Raw genomic sequence first — 14,593 nt, 5'->3', positions numbered from 1 at the left:
GGGCAGATAAAGAAGATGGCTACAGGCTGCGGCACCAAGCTGTGTGCTTAGCTTGGCAGTGTATCAAAATACGAGTAACCCTATGCAGCTTTTTTAATTATTTAAATAAATAATGAAAAATATAGCATTCAGTCCATCCCAAATTTGACACCTAGCCATGATAAAGCCGACAGCTGGGTGCTGGTACTCTCAGGCTGGGGACGCCCATGGTTATTGGGCCCCCCAGCCTAAAAATAGCAGCCCGAAGGTGCCCAGAAATTTTGCATCCATTAGATGCAACAATCCCGGCACTTCACCTGGCTCATTCAAATTGCCTTGGTGTGGTTGTGATGCAATTTTTTTGCTAGGAGATTTGATTTGGTGCTGAAATTTGTATACAAATTTCCTGCACAAATACTGCATCTCCTGGCGAAAAAACGCATCAAAACATGATGCGGTTTTGATGCGATTTTTTGTCAGAAAATGCAGATTTAGTGCTACAATTTATACACTAAATTCCTGCACCAAATCTGCAACTCCTCATGAAAAAATGCATCAAACGCAATGAGGTTTTGATGTAATTTTTTGCTAGGAGATACAGATTTGGTCATTACATTTCTACACTAAATTCCTGCACCAAATTTGTATCTTCTGGCAAAAAAAATCGCATCAAAACTGCATCGCGTTTTGATGTGGGCTTTTTGCCAGGAGATGCAGTATTGGTGCAGTAATTTGGTGAATAAATTTCAACTACTAGAGCAAGGATTAAAATATGACCTTTAATTCATCATTTTAAAATCAATATATAAAGTGCAGTGCCAAAACTGTGCAAACACACAAAAATAATATAGAGAAAAAAGGATGGATCTCACCCAAATCTTCACACCGGGCGGACCAATCGCCACCAAATGAGGATGCAGGCGGATTAGAGGGTAACACAGAGGTAGGGTCCAAGAAAATAGTGAAGACCTAACCCCTGTCGTGTCCCATGTAGTTGCGTCTGCTTTTCCAAGGGCAGCACCAAAGTAAAGCAAGCTACCCTGGATACAAAAACGGGGACCCTCCCAACGCATTTCACTCTCAGGGTTTAAATAGAGAATTCATCAGGGAAGATTAAATAAATAAATATAGCCTGCAATGGCAGGTACATATCACCACAAGGGTGACCAAAGAAATACAGCCTGCAGTGGCAGGTATGTACAGATGCACACCGCAATAGTCAGATGTGCTGGGTGGCCAGTGGTCTGCCCGGTGTGAAGATTTGGGTGAGATCCATCCTTTTTTCCCTATATTATATTTGGCACTGCACTTTATATATTGATTTTAAAGTGAGGAATTAAAGGTTATATTTTAGTCCTTGCTCTATTAGATTCAGTAATTCAGGACATTGGGCATACATTTGTCTGCTTGGCAGAATTGTTGCATTTTTATTTATAATTTTCAGCACCAAATCTGCATCTCATGGTAAAGGAAAGACAGTTTTCTGCTCGGAGATGCAGGTCTAATTGTACTGAATGAGTTCACCTGAGGTGCTGTCACTGACTTAAATGACTTCACCTGAGGTAAGTGTACATATGGTCACAGGTGGGGTACCATGGCAACCTCCAGCTATGACCGCACATAAACTCACTGCCGTCACTGCTCACAGCTGTGGCTCAGTCAGTCTTGCCTAAAGATGGGCAGTCATTTTTTCTAATGTGCCCACGTACTGTGACTTCAGTATGTAGCAGAGACCGATTATCATGGGACCTCGTATGGATTACGTCGGACCTGGGTGTTTGGTGGGTTAATAAATTGGTGAAAGAGGGTGTTTTTTGTATTTTATGTCAAAGAAAGGTTTTTTTGGTGTTTATTTCTTTTCACTTGCATGATTAGTAATGGGGTCTCATTAGACCCGTACCCATTACTAGTCTAGGGCCTAGTGGCAGCTGTGAGCTGTCATTAACCCCTTATATTACCGAGATTGTGAATGCACCACGGCAATTTGGATGAGCCGGGTAAAGTACCAAGATTGTCTCATCTCATTATATTTTTAGGCTGGGGGGCCGATAACCATGGGCCTCCCCACCCTGAGAATACCAGCCCCAGCTGTCAGCTTTATCTTGTTTGGTATCAAAATTGGTGGGAACCACACTCCAGTTCTTTATTTTACTTATTTAGTTAGATAATTCATAAAAAAGCCAGAGAGGGTCCCTTTTATTTTGATACACAGCCAAGATAAGCACACTGCTGGGGGCTGTAGCCTATAGCTGCAGGCGTTATCTGTGCTGGGCATCACAATATGGAGGGACCCTATGACAATTTATTTATTTTTACACAAGTATAGGGATGCAGACTGTGTGTGTGATTCCAACCATTAACAGATGCTGTCACACAGGGTACGGGTGTGGTCTGATTGCTACCAATCACAGACTCTAGGACTGAAAGTGGGCGGGGGAAGCAGTGAATATGTATGAGAGTTAATTATCGGACCCGGAAGTAGTATTACAGCCATGGGGAAGGTCAGTAAGTATAACGGTCGTGCGTTATTTCTTATTTTCTTTCTTTTTTTTTCTAATGATCTGGTTGATCGAATTGCAACAGTATCACGGATTTCCAAGGGAAATCCATGTTTGTGGTTTGTGCACGTACACTAGGTATCCGGTACGGACCTTAAATTTTACAGTTCAGGTTCGCACATCACTAACCATTGTGTCTGACATAACTCTCTGGTTTAAGGGCATAAAAAAATACAAAGTTTGAAGATTACAAAATCTTTAAAATTTCCCCTAAATGTTTGATTTTTTCACAAATAAACGCAATAGGATATTGTCCTAAATTTACCTCTAAAATGAAGTAACACAAAAAAACAGTCTCCGAATTACCAGGATCTGTTGATGCATTCCAGAGTTATTACTTCATAAAGTGACACTGGTCAGAATTGAAGGGCAAAACAGGCTACGGGGTTGAGGGGTTAAACTTTTGCATAATAATATACACATATATATATATATATATATATATATATATATATATATATATATATATATATTTTTTTTTTTATATATATATATATATATATATATACATACAATTTTCAGAGTAGCACTTAAAAATAAATTGGGTGCAAAATCCTTCACAACAGCATCCTACCGTCCCTTCAATATTTCCAAAAAGGCCGCCAGTGTTGGAAAAAGGTCAGCCTTTGATCGAAACGTCCTGTTATATGGGCCATTAAAGAAGATTTTATTTGAAAGAGAAGTGGAGTGCTGCCTTCTGATTTTTTGTATATATATATATATATATATATATATATATATACTAGAAGGTGGCCCGATTCTACGCATCGGGTATTCTAGAATTTACGTATTGTGTAGTTCATGTATGATTTTTGTTATATATATATATATATATATATATAGATGTTGTTGTGTGTAGTTACCAAGTGTTTGTGTAGGGCGCTGTACATGTTCTGAGTGTCGCGGGGGGTGAGAGCGGTGTTGTATGTGTGTTGCGTGTGTTGCGTTGTTTGTGGAGCGCTGTGTGTCTGTAGCGTTGTGTGTGTGTGTGTGTTGTGCGGTTTGTGTGTGTGTGGTGTGTTTTGGGGGGAGGTATGTTTTGAGCAATGTGTGTGTTGTGCAGCATGTGCGTATATTTGTGTGTACAGCGTTGTCTGTGTGTGTGGGTGTCTGTGTAGGGCGTTGTTTGTGATTCCTAGTGTGTGTGTGTTGTGCAGTGCGCGTGTGTGTGTGTTGGGGGGAGGTGTGCACCTCCCATCGTGCTCCATCCCCCATGCTGCGCACCCCCCATCGTGCTGCATCCCCCATGCTGCGCACTCCCAAACGTGCTCTCTCCGCCATGCTGCGCACTCCCAAACGTGGTCCATCCGCCATGCTGCGCACTCCCAAACGTGCTCCATCCGGCATGCTGCGCACTCCCAAACGTGCTCCATCCGCCATGCTGCGCACTCCCAAACGTGCTCCATCCGCCATGCTGCGCACTCCCAAACGTGCTCCATCCGCCATGCTGCGCACTCCCAAACGTGGTCCATCCGCCATGCTGCGCACTCCCAAACGTGCTCCATCCGCCATGCTGCGCACTCCCAAACGTGCTCCATCCGCCATACTGCGCACTCCCAAACGTGCTCCATCCGCCATACTGCGCACTCCCCATCGTGCACCATCCGGCATGCTGCGCACTCCCAAACGTGCTCCATCCGTCATGCTGCGCACTCCCAAACGTGCTCCATCCGTCATGCTGCGCACTCCCAAACGTGCTCCATCCGCCATGCTGCGCACTCCCAAACGTGCTCCATCCGCCATGCTGCGCACCCCCATCATCCTCCATCCGCTTGGGAGTGCGCAGCATGCCGGATGGTGCACGATGGGGAGTGCGCAGTATGGCGGATGGAGCACGTTTGGGAGTGCGCAGTATGGCGGATGGAGCACGTTTGGGAGTGCACAGCATGGCGGATGGACCACGTTTGGGAGTGCGCAGCATGGCGGATGGACCACGTTTGGGAGTGCGCAGCATGGCGGATGGACCACGTTTGGGAGTGCGCAGCATGGCGGATGGAGCACGTTTGGGAGTGCGCAGCATGGCGGATGGAGCACGTTTGGGAGTGCGCAGCATGGCGGATGGAGCATGATGGGGGGTGCGCAGCATGGCGGATGGAGCACTTTTGGGAGTGTGCAGCATGGCGGATAGAGCACGATGGGGAGTGCGCAGCATGGCGGATGGAGCACGTTTGGGAGTGCGCAGCATGGGGGATGGAGCACGTTTGGGAGTGTGCAGCATGGCGGATAGAGCACGATGGGGAGTGCGCAGTATGGCGGATGGAGCACGTTTGGGAGTGCGCAGCATGGCGGATGGAGCACGTTTGGGAGTGTGCAGCATGGCGGATAGAGCACGATGGGGAGTGCGCAGCATGGCGGATGGAGCACGTTTGGGAGTGTGCAGCATGGGGGATGCAGCACGATGGGGAGTGCGCAGTATGGCGGATGGAGCACGTTTGCTCAGCCTCTCTCCTTCCAGCCTCCCTCAGCATCAGCCTCCCTCTCCCAGCCTTCCCCAAGATCAGGCTCTCTGCTCCCAGCCTCCTCCAGCACGCCGTGCTCCTCTGCCGACACTCACCCACACCCGATCGCATCCACTCACCCACACAACCGATCGCATCCACTCACCCACACAACCGATCGCATCCACTCACACACACAACCGATCGCATCCACTCACACACACAACCGATCGCATGCACTCACACACACAACCGATCGCATCCACTCACACACACAACCGATCGCATCCACTCACACACATAACCGATCGCATCCACTCACACACACCCGATCGCATACACTCACACACACAGACACTGACGATATTGCACATACGCGCTGATACTCACAACATCCGGGGATATCACATGCTTCTGGCCATGTGATCCTCCGTCAGGTCCTGGAAGCTCACAGCACAATATCGCCGCCGAGAAGCAAGCGATATCCCAGGATGTTGTGAGTATTTGGATGCGATGTGATGTGTGAGGTATGTGTGAGTGTGATCTGATTTGTGTGTGTGTGCTGTTATGTTATGTATGTTCCGCAGCTGCAGGACCTTGATGTGTGGATGCGATGTGATGTGTGTGTGAGGTGTGTATGAGAGTGAGTGTGAGCCGGTGTACACTGGTAACTATGATACACATCGGGTAACTAAGGGACCTTAGTTACCCGATGTGTATAATGGTTACCAGCTTTCACGGCCTCCGTTAAGATCCCAGCATCGCAAGGTTATGTGTGGCGCTGCCGGGATCCTGACGGAGCCGGTGTAGAAGCAAGCGATATCCCAGCATGTTGTGATGTGTGAGGTGTGTGTGGATGTGATGTGTGGATGTGATGTGTGAGGTGTGTGTGAGAGTGAGTGTGATCTGATGTGTGTGTGTACTCACCTGGGAATCGGAGCCCCGTGTCAGTTAGGCCAGAGCGAGCGTGCATTGCGTGAGGGGGGCGGGGCCTGCAGAGAGCCGGGGCGAGAGGCCAATCCGTGTGGGGGGGCGGGGCCATGGCGAGCCCAGCGGCCAATCAGCTTTGTGTCACCGTAAGGACACAATTTCGGAGCATGACAGACAGACAGATAGACAGACAGATAGACAGACAGACAGACAGAATAAGGCAATTATATATATAGACTAGAAGGTGGCCCGATTCTACGCATCGGGTATTCTAGAATTTACGTATTGTGTAGTTCATGTATGATTTTTGTTATATATATATATATAGAGAGAGATGTTGTTGTCTGTAGTTACCAAGTGTTTGTGTAGGCGCTGTACATGTTCTGGGTGTTGTCTGGGTGTGACGGGGGGTGAGAGCGGTGTTGTATGTGTGTTGCGTGTGTTGCGTTGTTTGTGGAGCGCTGTGTGTCTGTAGCGTTGTTTGTGTGTTGCGCGGTTTGTGTGTGTGTGGTGTGTTTTGGGGGGAGGTATGTTTTGTGCAATGTGTGTGTTGTGCGGTATGTGCGTATATTTGTGTGTGCCGCGGTGTTTGTGTGTTGGGTGTTGTGTGTGTGCAGCGTTGTCTGTGTGTGTGGGTGTCTGTGTAGGGCAGTTGTTTGTGGTTCCCAGTGTGTGTGTGTGTGTGTGTGGTGTGTTGTGCAGTGCGCGCGTGTGTGTGTGTGTGTGTGTGTGTGTGTGCATCAGCCTCTCTTCTCTCAGCCTACCTCTCCCAGCCTCCCTCCTCCCAGCCTCCCTCAGCATCAGCCTCCCTCTCCCAGCCTCCCCAGCATCAGCCTCCGCCAGCATCAGCCTCTCTCCTTCCAGCCTCCTCCAGCATCAGCCTCCCTCTCCCAGCCTTCCCCAGGATCAGCCTCTCTCCTCCCAGCCTCCGTCCTCCCAGCCTTCCCCAGCATCAGCTTTCCCCTCCCAGCCTCCCTCAGCATCAGCCTTCCCCAGCATCAGCCTCTCTCCTCCCAGCCTCAGCCTCTCTCCTTCCAGCCTCCCCCAGCATCAGCCTCTCTCCTTCCAGCTTCCCTCAGCATCAGCCTCCCCTTCCCAGCCTTCCCCAGGATCAGCCTCTCTCCTCCCAGCCTCCTTCCTCCCAGCCTCCTTCCTCCCAGCCTCCCTCAGCATCAGCCTTCTGCTCCCAGTCTCCCCCAGCATCAGCCTCCCCATGCATCAGCCTCCACCAGCATCAGCCTCTCTCCTTCCAGCCTCTCTCCTTCCAGCCTCCCCCAGCATCAGCCTCCCCTTCCCAGCCTTCCCCAGGATCAGCCTCTCTCCTCCCAGCCTCCTTCCTCCCAGCCTCCCTCTCCCAGCCTCCCTCAGCATCAGCCTTCCGCTCCCAGTCTCCCCCAGCATCAGCCTCCCCAAGCATCAGCCTCCACCAGCATCAGCCTCTCTCCTTCCAGCCTCCCCCAGCATCAGCCTCTCTCCTTCCAGCCTCCCTCAGCATCAGCCTCCCATTCCCAGCCTTCCCCAGGATCAGCCTCTCTCCTCCCAGCCTCCTTCCTCCCAGCCTCCCTCAGCATCAGCCTTCCCCTCCCAGTCTCCCCCAGCATCAGCCTCCCCAAGCATCAGCCTCCACCAGCATTAGCCTCTCTCCTTCCAGCCTCCCCCAGCATCAGCCTCCCCAAGCATCAGCCTCCACCAGCATCAGCCTCCCTCGTCCCAGCCTCCCCCTCCCAGCCTCCCCCAGCATCAGCCTCTCTCCTCCCAGCCTTCCCCATGATCAGCCTCTCTGCTCCCAGCCTCCTCCAGCACGCCGTGCTCCTCTGCCGACACTCACACACCCGATCGCATCCACTCACACACACCCGATCGCATCCACTCACACACACCCGATCGCATCCACTCACACACACCCGATCGCATCCACTCACACACACCCGATCGCATCCACTCACACACACCCGATCGCATCTACTCACACACACCCGATCGCATCCACTCACACACACCCGATCGCATCCACTCACACACACAGACACTGACGATATCGCACATACGCGCTTATACTCACAACATCCGGGGATATCACATGCTTCTGGCCATGTGATCCTCCGGCAGGTCCTGGAAGATCACAACAGCACAGTCTCGCCGCCGAGAAGCAAGCGATATCTCCGGATGCTGTGAGTATGTGGATGCGATGTGATGTGTGTGTGAGTGAGTGTGATCTGATTTGTGTGTGTGTATGTGTGTGCTGTTATGTGTCTGTATTTTCCGCCGCTGCAGGACCTTGATGTGTGGATGCGATGTGATGTGTGTGTGAGGTGTGTGTGAGAGTGAGTGTGAGCCGGTGTACACTGGTAACTATGATACACATCGGGTAACTAAGGGACCTTAGTTACCCGATGTGTATAATGGTTACCAGCTTTCACGGCCTCCGTGAAGATCCCAGCATCGCAAGGTTATGTGTGGCGCTGCCGGGATCCTGACGGAGCCGGTGTAGAAGCAAGCGATATCCCAGCATGTTGTGATGTGTGAGGTGTGTGTGAGAGTGAGTGTGAGAGTGAGTGTGATCTGATGTGTGTGTGTACTCACCTGGGAATCGGGGCTCCGTGTCAGTTGGGCCAGAGCGAGCGTGCATTGCGTGAGGGGGGCGGGGCCTGCAGAGAGCCGGGGCGAGAGGCCAATCCGTGTGGGGGGGCGGGGCCATGGCGAGCCCAGCGGCCAATCAGCTTTGTGTCACCGTAAGGACACAATTTCGGAGCATGACAGACAGACAGATAGACAGACAGATAGACAGACAGACAGACAGACAGACAGAATAAGGCAATTATATATATAGATATATTATATATATATTACTTGAAAGTATCTACGTTTAACATTACCTTTGTGGTTTGAGGATTATTTTTCCGATTAATAAGTTGTCATTTTATTTTTCTGACTCTGGCACTGGTGAAACCCCCAGTCGCGGAAGAGAATATTGATACAAATAAGTATGTGCTCAACCTGTATTACATAGTTGCACGGCCTTTTGAATGAAGTCTCTTAGTCTTTATACAATAAACAGCTCCTGACAAAGAACTCTAATATCTTCCAGCATACACTCAGTTTCTAAAATGTATGCATGTACTTTGAAAGAATCCTACGCTCTCCTGCTGCGAATTGTTCTGATTTAATTTTTTGGCAAAGATGCTGTCACGTTTACAGAGCATGTTTCATATTTGCTGAAAACTGTATATATGCCAAGTCTCACATACTGCATAATAGGGTTGGATCCTTGGCATATGGGTTGCCTACCTTTAGTTCTGTAAAGACTCTGTGTAGAGCAAAGAGTTCAATAACGACTCCAACAATTACACCTGTCTTTAGGTTAGAGTGTTAACAGCTACAATAGAAATATGGAGATATTTTACAGGAGATTGCACGTTATACCACAGTGTCCCTCCATAAATTACTGGTGATTGCGGAGTTTCATCGTTCAACTCATCATTTATTAGCTAAGAAGTTTTCATCAAAGATCAACTGTAGATGCCCAAAAAAGTAGCCTGCAAGGTCTATCAATTGCGAGAGTTCTGGCTAAATTAACCCCTTCACGACCTTGGACATACTGGTATGTCCAAGATCGTTTCCCTGCTTTTGATGTGGGCATGCACGCCGTACCCGCATCTTTCTTTTCACCTAAGGAGACTAATAGATACAATAAAAAATGAGAAAAAAAGTTTGTAAAGATATGAAAAAAATAAAAACCCCACAAAAGTTCAAATCACCCCCCTTTTGCCCCATTGAAAATTAAACAATAATAAAAAAATACACATATTTGGTAATACCGTGTTCAGAAATGCTTGATCTATCAAAATATAAAATAAATTGATTTGATTGGTAAACATTGTAATGGAAATTTTTTTTGTAAACCACAGAATTACGCTGTTTTGGCCTCCACAACATTACAATATAATGCAATGAAAGTCGATCAAAATATTTTATCAACCCAAAAAAGGTGTCACATAAAATGGCACCAAAAGCGATATATTTTTTTTTTACAAACATCTATCCAAACATGGTCTAATTAAAAACGTCAGCTCAAAACTCAAAAAAAATAAGCCATCACTCAGCTTCAGATCCAAAAAAATAAGAACCCCCCCCGGGTCTTGGAAAATGGCGACAAAAGCACAATTATTGTATTTACAAATTCCTGATTTTTTTTCATAAATTAAATAAAATTAAAACTGTATATATTTGGTATCTATGTGGCGCCCCTGACCTGGTCAGGCACCACAGAGTACTGCACCCATGCTGGGACAGTGCTTCCAGGTAAATCCAAAGGCTTAAATAGGGTGTGTACGCACAGACACATAGCAACACATAGCAACCAGGTCTCCCACACCTTAGAGGGGACACTTGGGCAGACCCAAGAGGGGGCATTCCTCCACATCTCATCTAGGGGTGTAGGGGAGGGGCTGGAAGCTAAGGTGGCAGTGGCTGTAAGGAAAGTAGAGGAGTTAGTCAGTCTGATAGCAGAAGGCACAGAAAGGAGAAGGAGAGACGCGCGCGGACACGCTAGTCAGACCCTGCACGTGTAGTAGCCGTTGGCGGGGGAGAACGGTCACCAGCAAGTTGGACAGAAAGACACTGAGGAAGTCAGCTGGTCATGTATGGAGACTCCTGGTGACTAGGCACGCATGGGGAACAGGTCCCTAGAGTAGACATCCATTTACTGATCTGCTAAACCAACTAGAGTCCGAGCATCAGCAGCAATGAGGGGGCCCATAAGGAGGATCGAGCCTGGAGCCATCTTCCTTGGTCCACGCTGCCAGCAAATGGACGAAAAAGGGGAGAAAAGGCTGTAGCGACTTCCCTGGATGAATGCCACGGTACTTCAAGTCAGGGGTTATCCGAAACAAGAAGTGCTAGGAAGGTGAGTTAGCGGTTACCCTTAGACCGGCCTAAAGGATACCTGGTTCCTCCTGGTTTATCTCAGGATCGCCTGGGTTACCTCACCAAAACATCTGAAAGTGAGTAAACAAGTTGAAAGACTTTCTGGACTGCGACTGAGTTATTCTGCGACCTGTTGTTCTACACACCCGAGCCCCTGGGGCCAGCCTCACTCACGGGAGGCCATACCATCCGACTGCAGACCCCATCAGCCCCAGACGCTCGTTAAACCTGCAGTGGCGGTCACCCATAACCCTGACCGCAAACCGTGCGTGGCGTCATGACTCCCATGTAAATATACCTGACATACCTGTTGCCAGCGGTAATCAAGTGGAGCCCCTGTGGCGTCCCAGAAGGTGGGGTGACGTCCCTGAGGCGGCCGCTACAGGTGGGCGACACATCTACATACTCGTACTTACCTGGAGAATCATACTGCAATGTCAGTTTTACAATATAGTGAATATGGTAAATAAAAAAATCATTTGTGAAATTGCACTTTTTTTGCAATTTCACCTCAGCTGGATTTTTTTTCCCGTGTTCTACTACACTATATGGTAAAATGAATGGCTTTATTCAAAAGTACAACTCATCCTGCAAAAAACAAGCTTTTACACGGCTGTGTTGACTGAGAAATAAAATAAAAAAGTTATGGCTCTTGGAATACAGGGAGGGAAAAATGAAAATAAAAACAGAAAATCACTGGGTGGTGAAGGCGTTAAATACTAATAACTTATTTTGAAAATAATTTTGGAATCAATATTTTGGCGTTCTATGGCCCCAGAAAAATTAGCTTGGAAGATCTCTATTCCTATTTAGTGTATATTTTTTTTTCTTGTGGTTTGGGATGACTTTCCATATAACAATTGTGTAATACTATTTGTTTTATGGCTGAGGTGGACGCAATAAACTAACTGTAAGTTGTGAACAAATCTGGTGACAATAGCTACTGAAGATTAAAAACATGTATGCATTGGTTTTGATTTAACTTTTGGATTAGATTAGTGCTTTAACTAAAGTACCAGATAACAGGAATTATACTAATTATAGCTATATGTAGTCATGAAAACAACTTAGTAAACCTCCTATGTATTTGAAAGTTTTCCATATCAGTACATAATAAAAAATGATGTGGTATTAAGTAGAAATGAGTAAACCTGATGTTCGAGGTTTGGGTTTGGAAACCGACTTCCAAAAAAACAAAGTTTTGGTTTGAAGTTTGAGAGAGTTACGAGTGTAAACCACTCAAGGGAGCAGCACTGTGATTGGGTATGAATGATGCTTGGGTATGAATGATGTTTGAACGGCTCACACCGGGGGTAAAATCAGCATAATCAAATGTAGTGTGCGCACAAACAACAACAAAAAAATTGAAAACCCTGCCCACCCTCCCTCGGAAGTGTTCTGCTCATGGCTGGCAGCATGTGGGTGGAGCCACTAACTGCCCAAATATTGACTTCCATTGAGGTTTGGATCAAGTTGGGGTCAAACATCAAACTTTTTAAGGTTCAAATGTACCTAGCGAACCGAACTCCCAAAGGTTCACTCATCTCCAGTCCTAAGAATCTCTTAACGCATTAAGCATGCAGTCAATTTCTGTTTTTCAGGTTTCATTTAATTTTGTTTCAGTAACAAAGCTATAAGACAGCTTGTTTACTGTTGGAGGTATTGTAGTTTTGACTGACACCATTCCTTTTACAATATTGAGTAAAGGAATAAAATTCCAAGTGCGGTGAAATAGTGAAAAAAATACAATGCCACCATTGTTTATTGAATTTAATTTTAACAATGGTGACTGTACAGTAAAAACTACCTGCTTTTCAAGGTCAGCATTATTAGAATGATATCAAACGTGTCCATTTTTTGTCTATTTCAGTAGCCTTAAAATTATGAACTTTGTTGTTTTATTTATACCATTTTTGGTTAGAGTCAACATTTTGGTTCCTTTTTATATTGCAGTGCTGCTGAGACCAATCCCCCACGATTCTGGTATTTTGATTGCTTTCCTCTATATAGTGTTTACCAATTGAGTTAATTAACTTTATATCTTGATATATTGGAATTTTTAGATTTTTTAGATTTCTTTATTTTTAACTGGGGTGGGTGTGATTAAAATTTTCAGGCTAAATAATTTTGAAAATGTGTGTTTTTACTTTTCTCTTTATTATTACGCTCCTTAATATACTTGTGATTATTTGTTACTACATACCCTAAAGCTACAGTATTGCACTACATAAATCATATGAAATAAAACATTTGACTCACTATTCCTTACAACGTTGCTTAAGATTATTAAGGTTTGTGAACTTTCATTTATACTTTCATTGAATTGTCATAGAGTTCAACTTTTGTTGAGGTCTCAACTTTGAGTGGGCCATTCTTTTCTTCTTTCTCCGTTCTGATGTAGATTTGCTGGTGTGCTTGCAATCAATATCTGTTACATGTCCCGGTTTCAGCCAAGCTCTACTTTAGGAAAGATGGCCCCACAGTTTACTCTGGAATATTTTGGTCAACTCATGATCAATGATTGCAACGTGTACAGGTCCTGTGGCAGTAAAACAAAGCCAAATCATCATTCCTCCAGCATCATACTTGATATCTGGTATGAGGTGTTTGTGGCGATATGTTGGGTTTGGTCTTTGCCAAACTTGGCACAGGGCATTATGGTCATTCAAATCCACTTTGGTCTTGTCTATTCAAGCTGTATTGTTACAGAAGTCTTCTGGTTTGTTTGTTCAGATGAACATTTTTGAACTTTAACTATGATACCATGTTTTTTTAGAAAGAAAATGTTTTCTCATGGGAACACTTTCAAACAAGCTGTACTTGTTCAGATTTTATCTAATTGTCCTCACATGACCTTGCACATGTAACCTGCTGAGTCCTTCAGAGTGTTAGCTGTAGCTGTTGAGTTGAGTTTTCTGCTTATTATTACCTGAGAACTGCACAGTCTGATCATTAGGTGAATTTGTTGGGACGTTCAATCCTGGTAATATTGTCATCTGTCTTGAAAGTTTTCCACTTGTGAATAATATTTCTCACTGAGTAATGATGGAATTTAAATAGTTTGGATATGTCCTTATAACCCTTACCAATTTGATGGGCCGCAACAATTGCTGCTCTAAACACACACCTTCAAACTGCACTCCAGAAAACTGATAAAACTGCTTTTATACCATGCAAGTCGACCATTATGCACCAACATTATTAACATGTAGAAGAGACCTGGGATCAGATTTTGGTCAACACGCACCTGAACTTAATAGAGAGCAGCCCAGAAGGATTCAGGCAGTGTTGAAAGCCAAAGGTGGATTTACAAAATACTAACAAAATAATTTAAATTTAGATTTTTAGGAGCAAAATAGCAAGGCTGGGTTCACATGTCCTGTAATGATCCGTTTGATACCACAGAGGTCTAAAAACAGATCTATTAATGGATTGCTCAAATGGATAACTTTTTTAACCGATCTGTTAACAGATCCATTACCATTATAGTAAATAGATCTATTAACGGATCTGTTATCATTTTATAGAGATAGCTAACTAAAGTAGAATAGAAAGATGGTGGCTCAGTGGTTAGCACTGCAGTCTTGCAGCGCTGGGGTCCTGGGTTCAAATCCCACCAAGGACACCATCTGCAAGGAGTTTGTATGTTCTCCCCGTGTTTGCGTGGGTTTCCTCCGGGTACTCCGGTTTCCTCCCACACTCCAAAAACATACAGTTAGGGACCTTAGATTGTGAGTCCCAATGGGGACAGTGTTGCCAATG

The sequence above is a fragment of the Anomaloglossus baeobatrachus genome, chromosome 1, assembly GCF_048569485.1.
Source record: "Anomaloglossus baeobatrachus isolate aAnoBae1 chromosome 1, aAnoBae1.hap1, whole genome shotgun sequence".
In the NCBI taxonomy this organism is placed as follows: Eukaryota; Metazoa; Chordata; class Amphibia; order Anura; family Aromobatidae; genus Anomaloglossus; species Anomaloglossus baeobatrachus.
The sequence above is the reverse complement of the archived record's forward strand: the minus strand, read 5'-3'. Positions refer to the sequence as shown.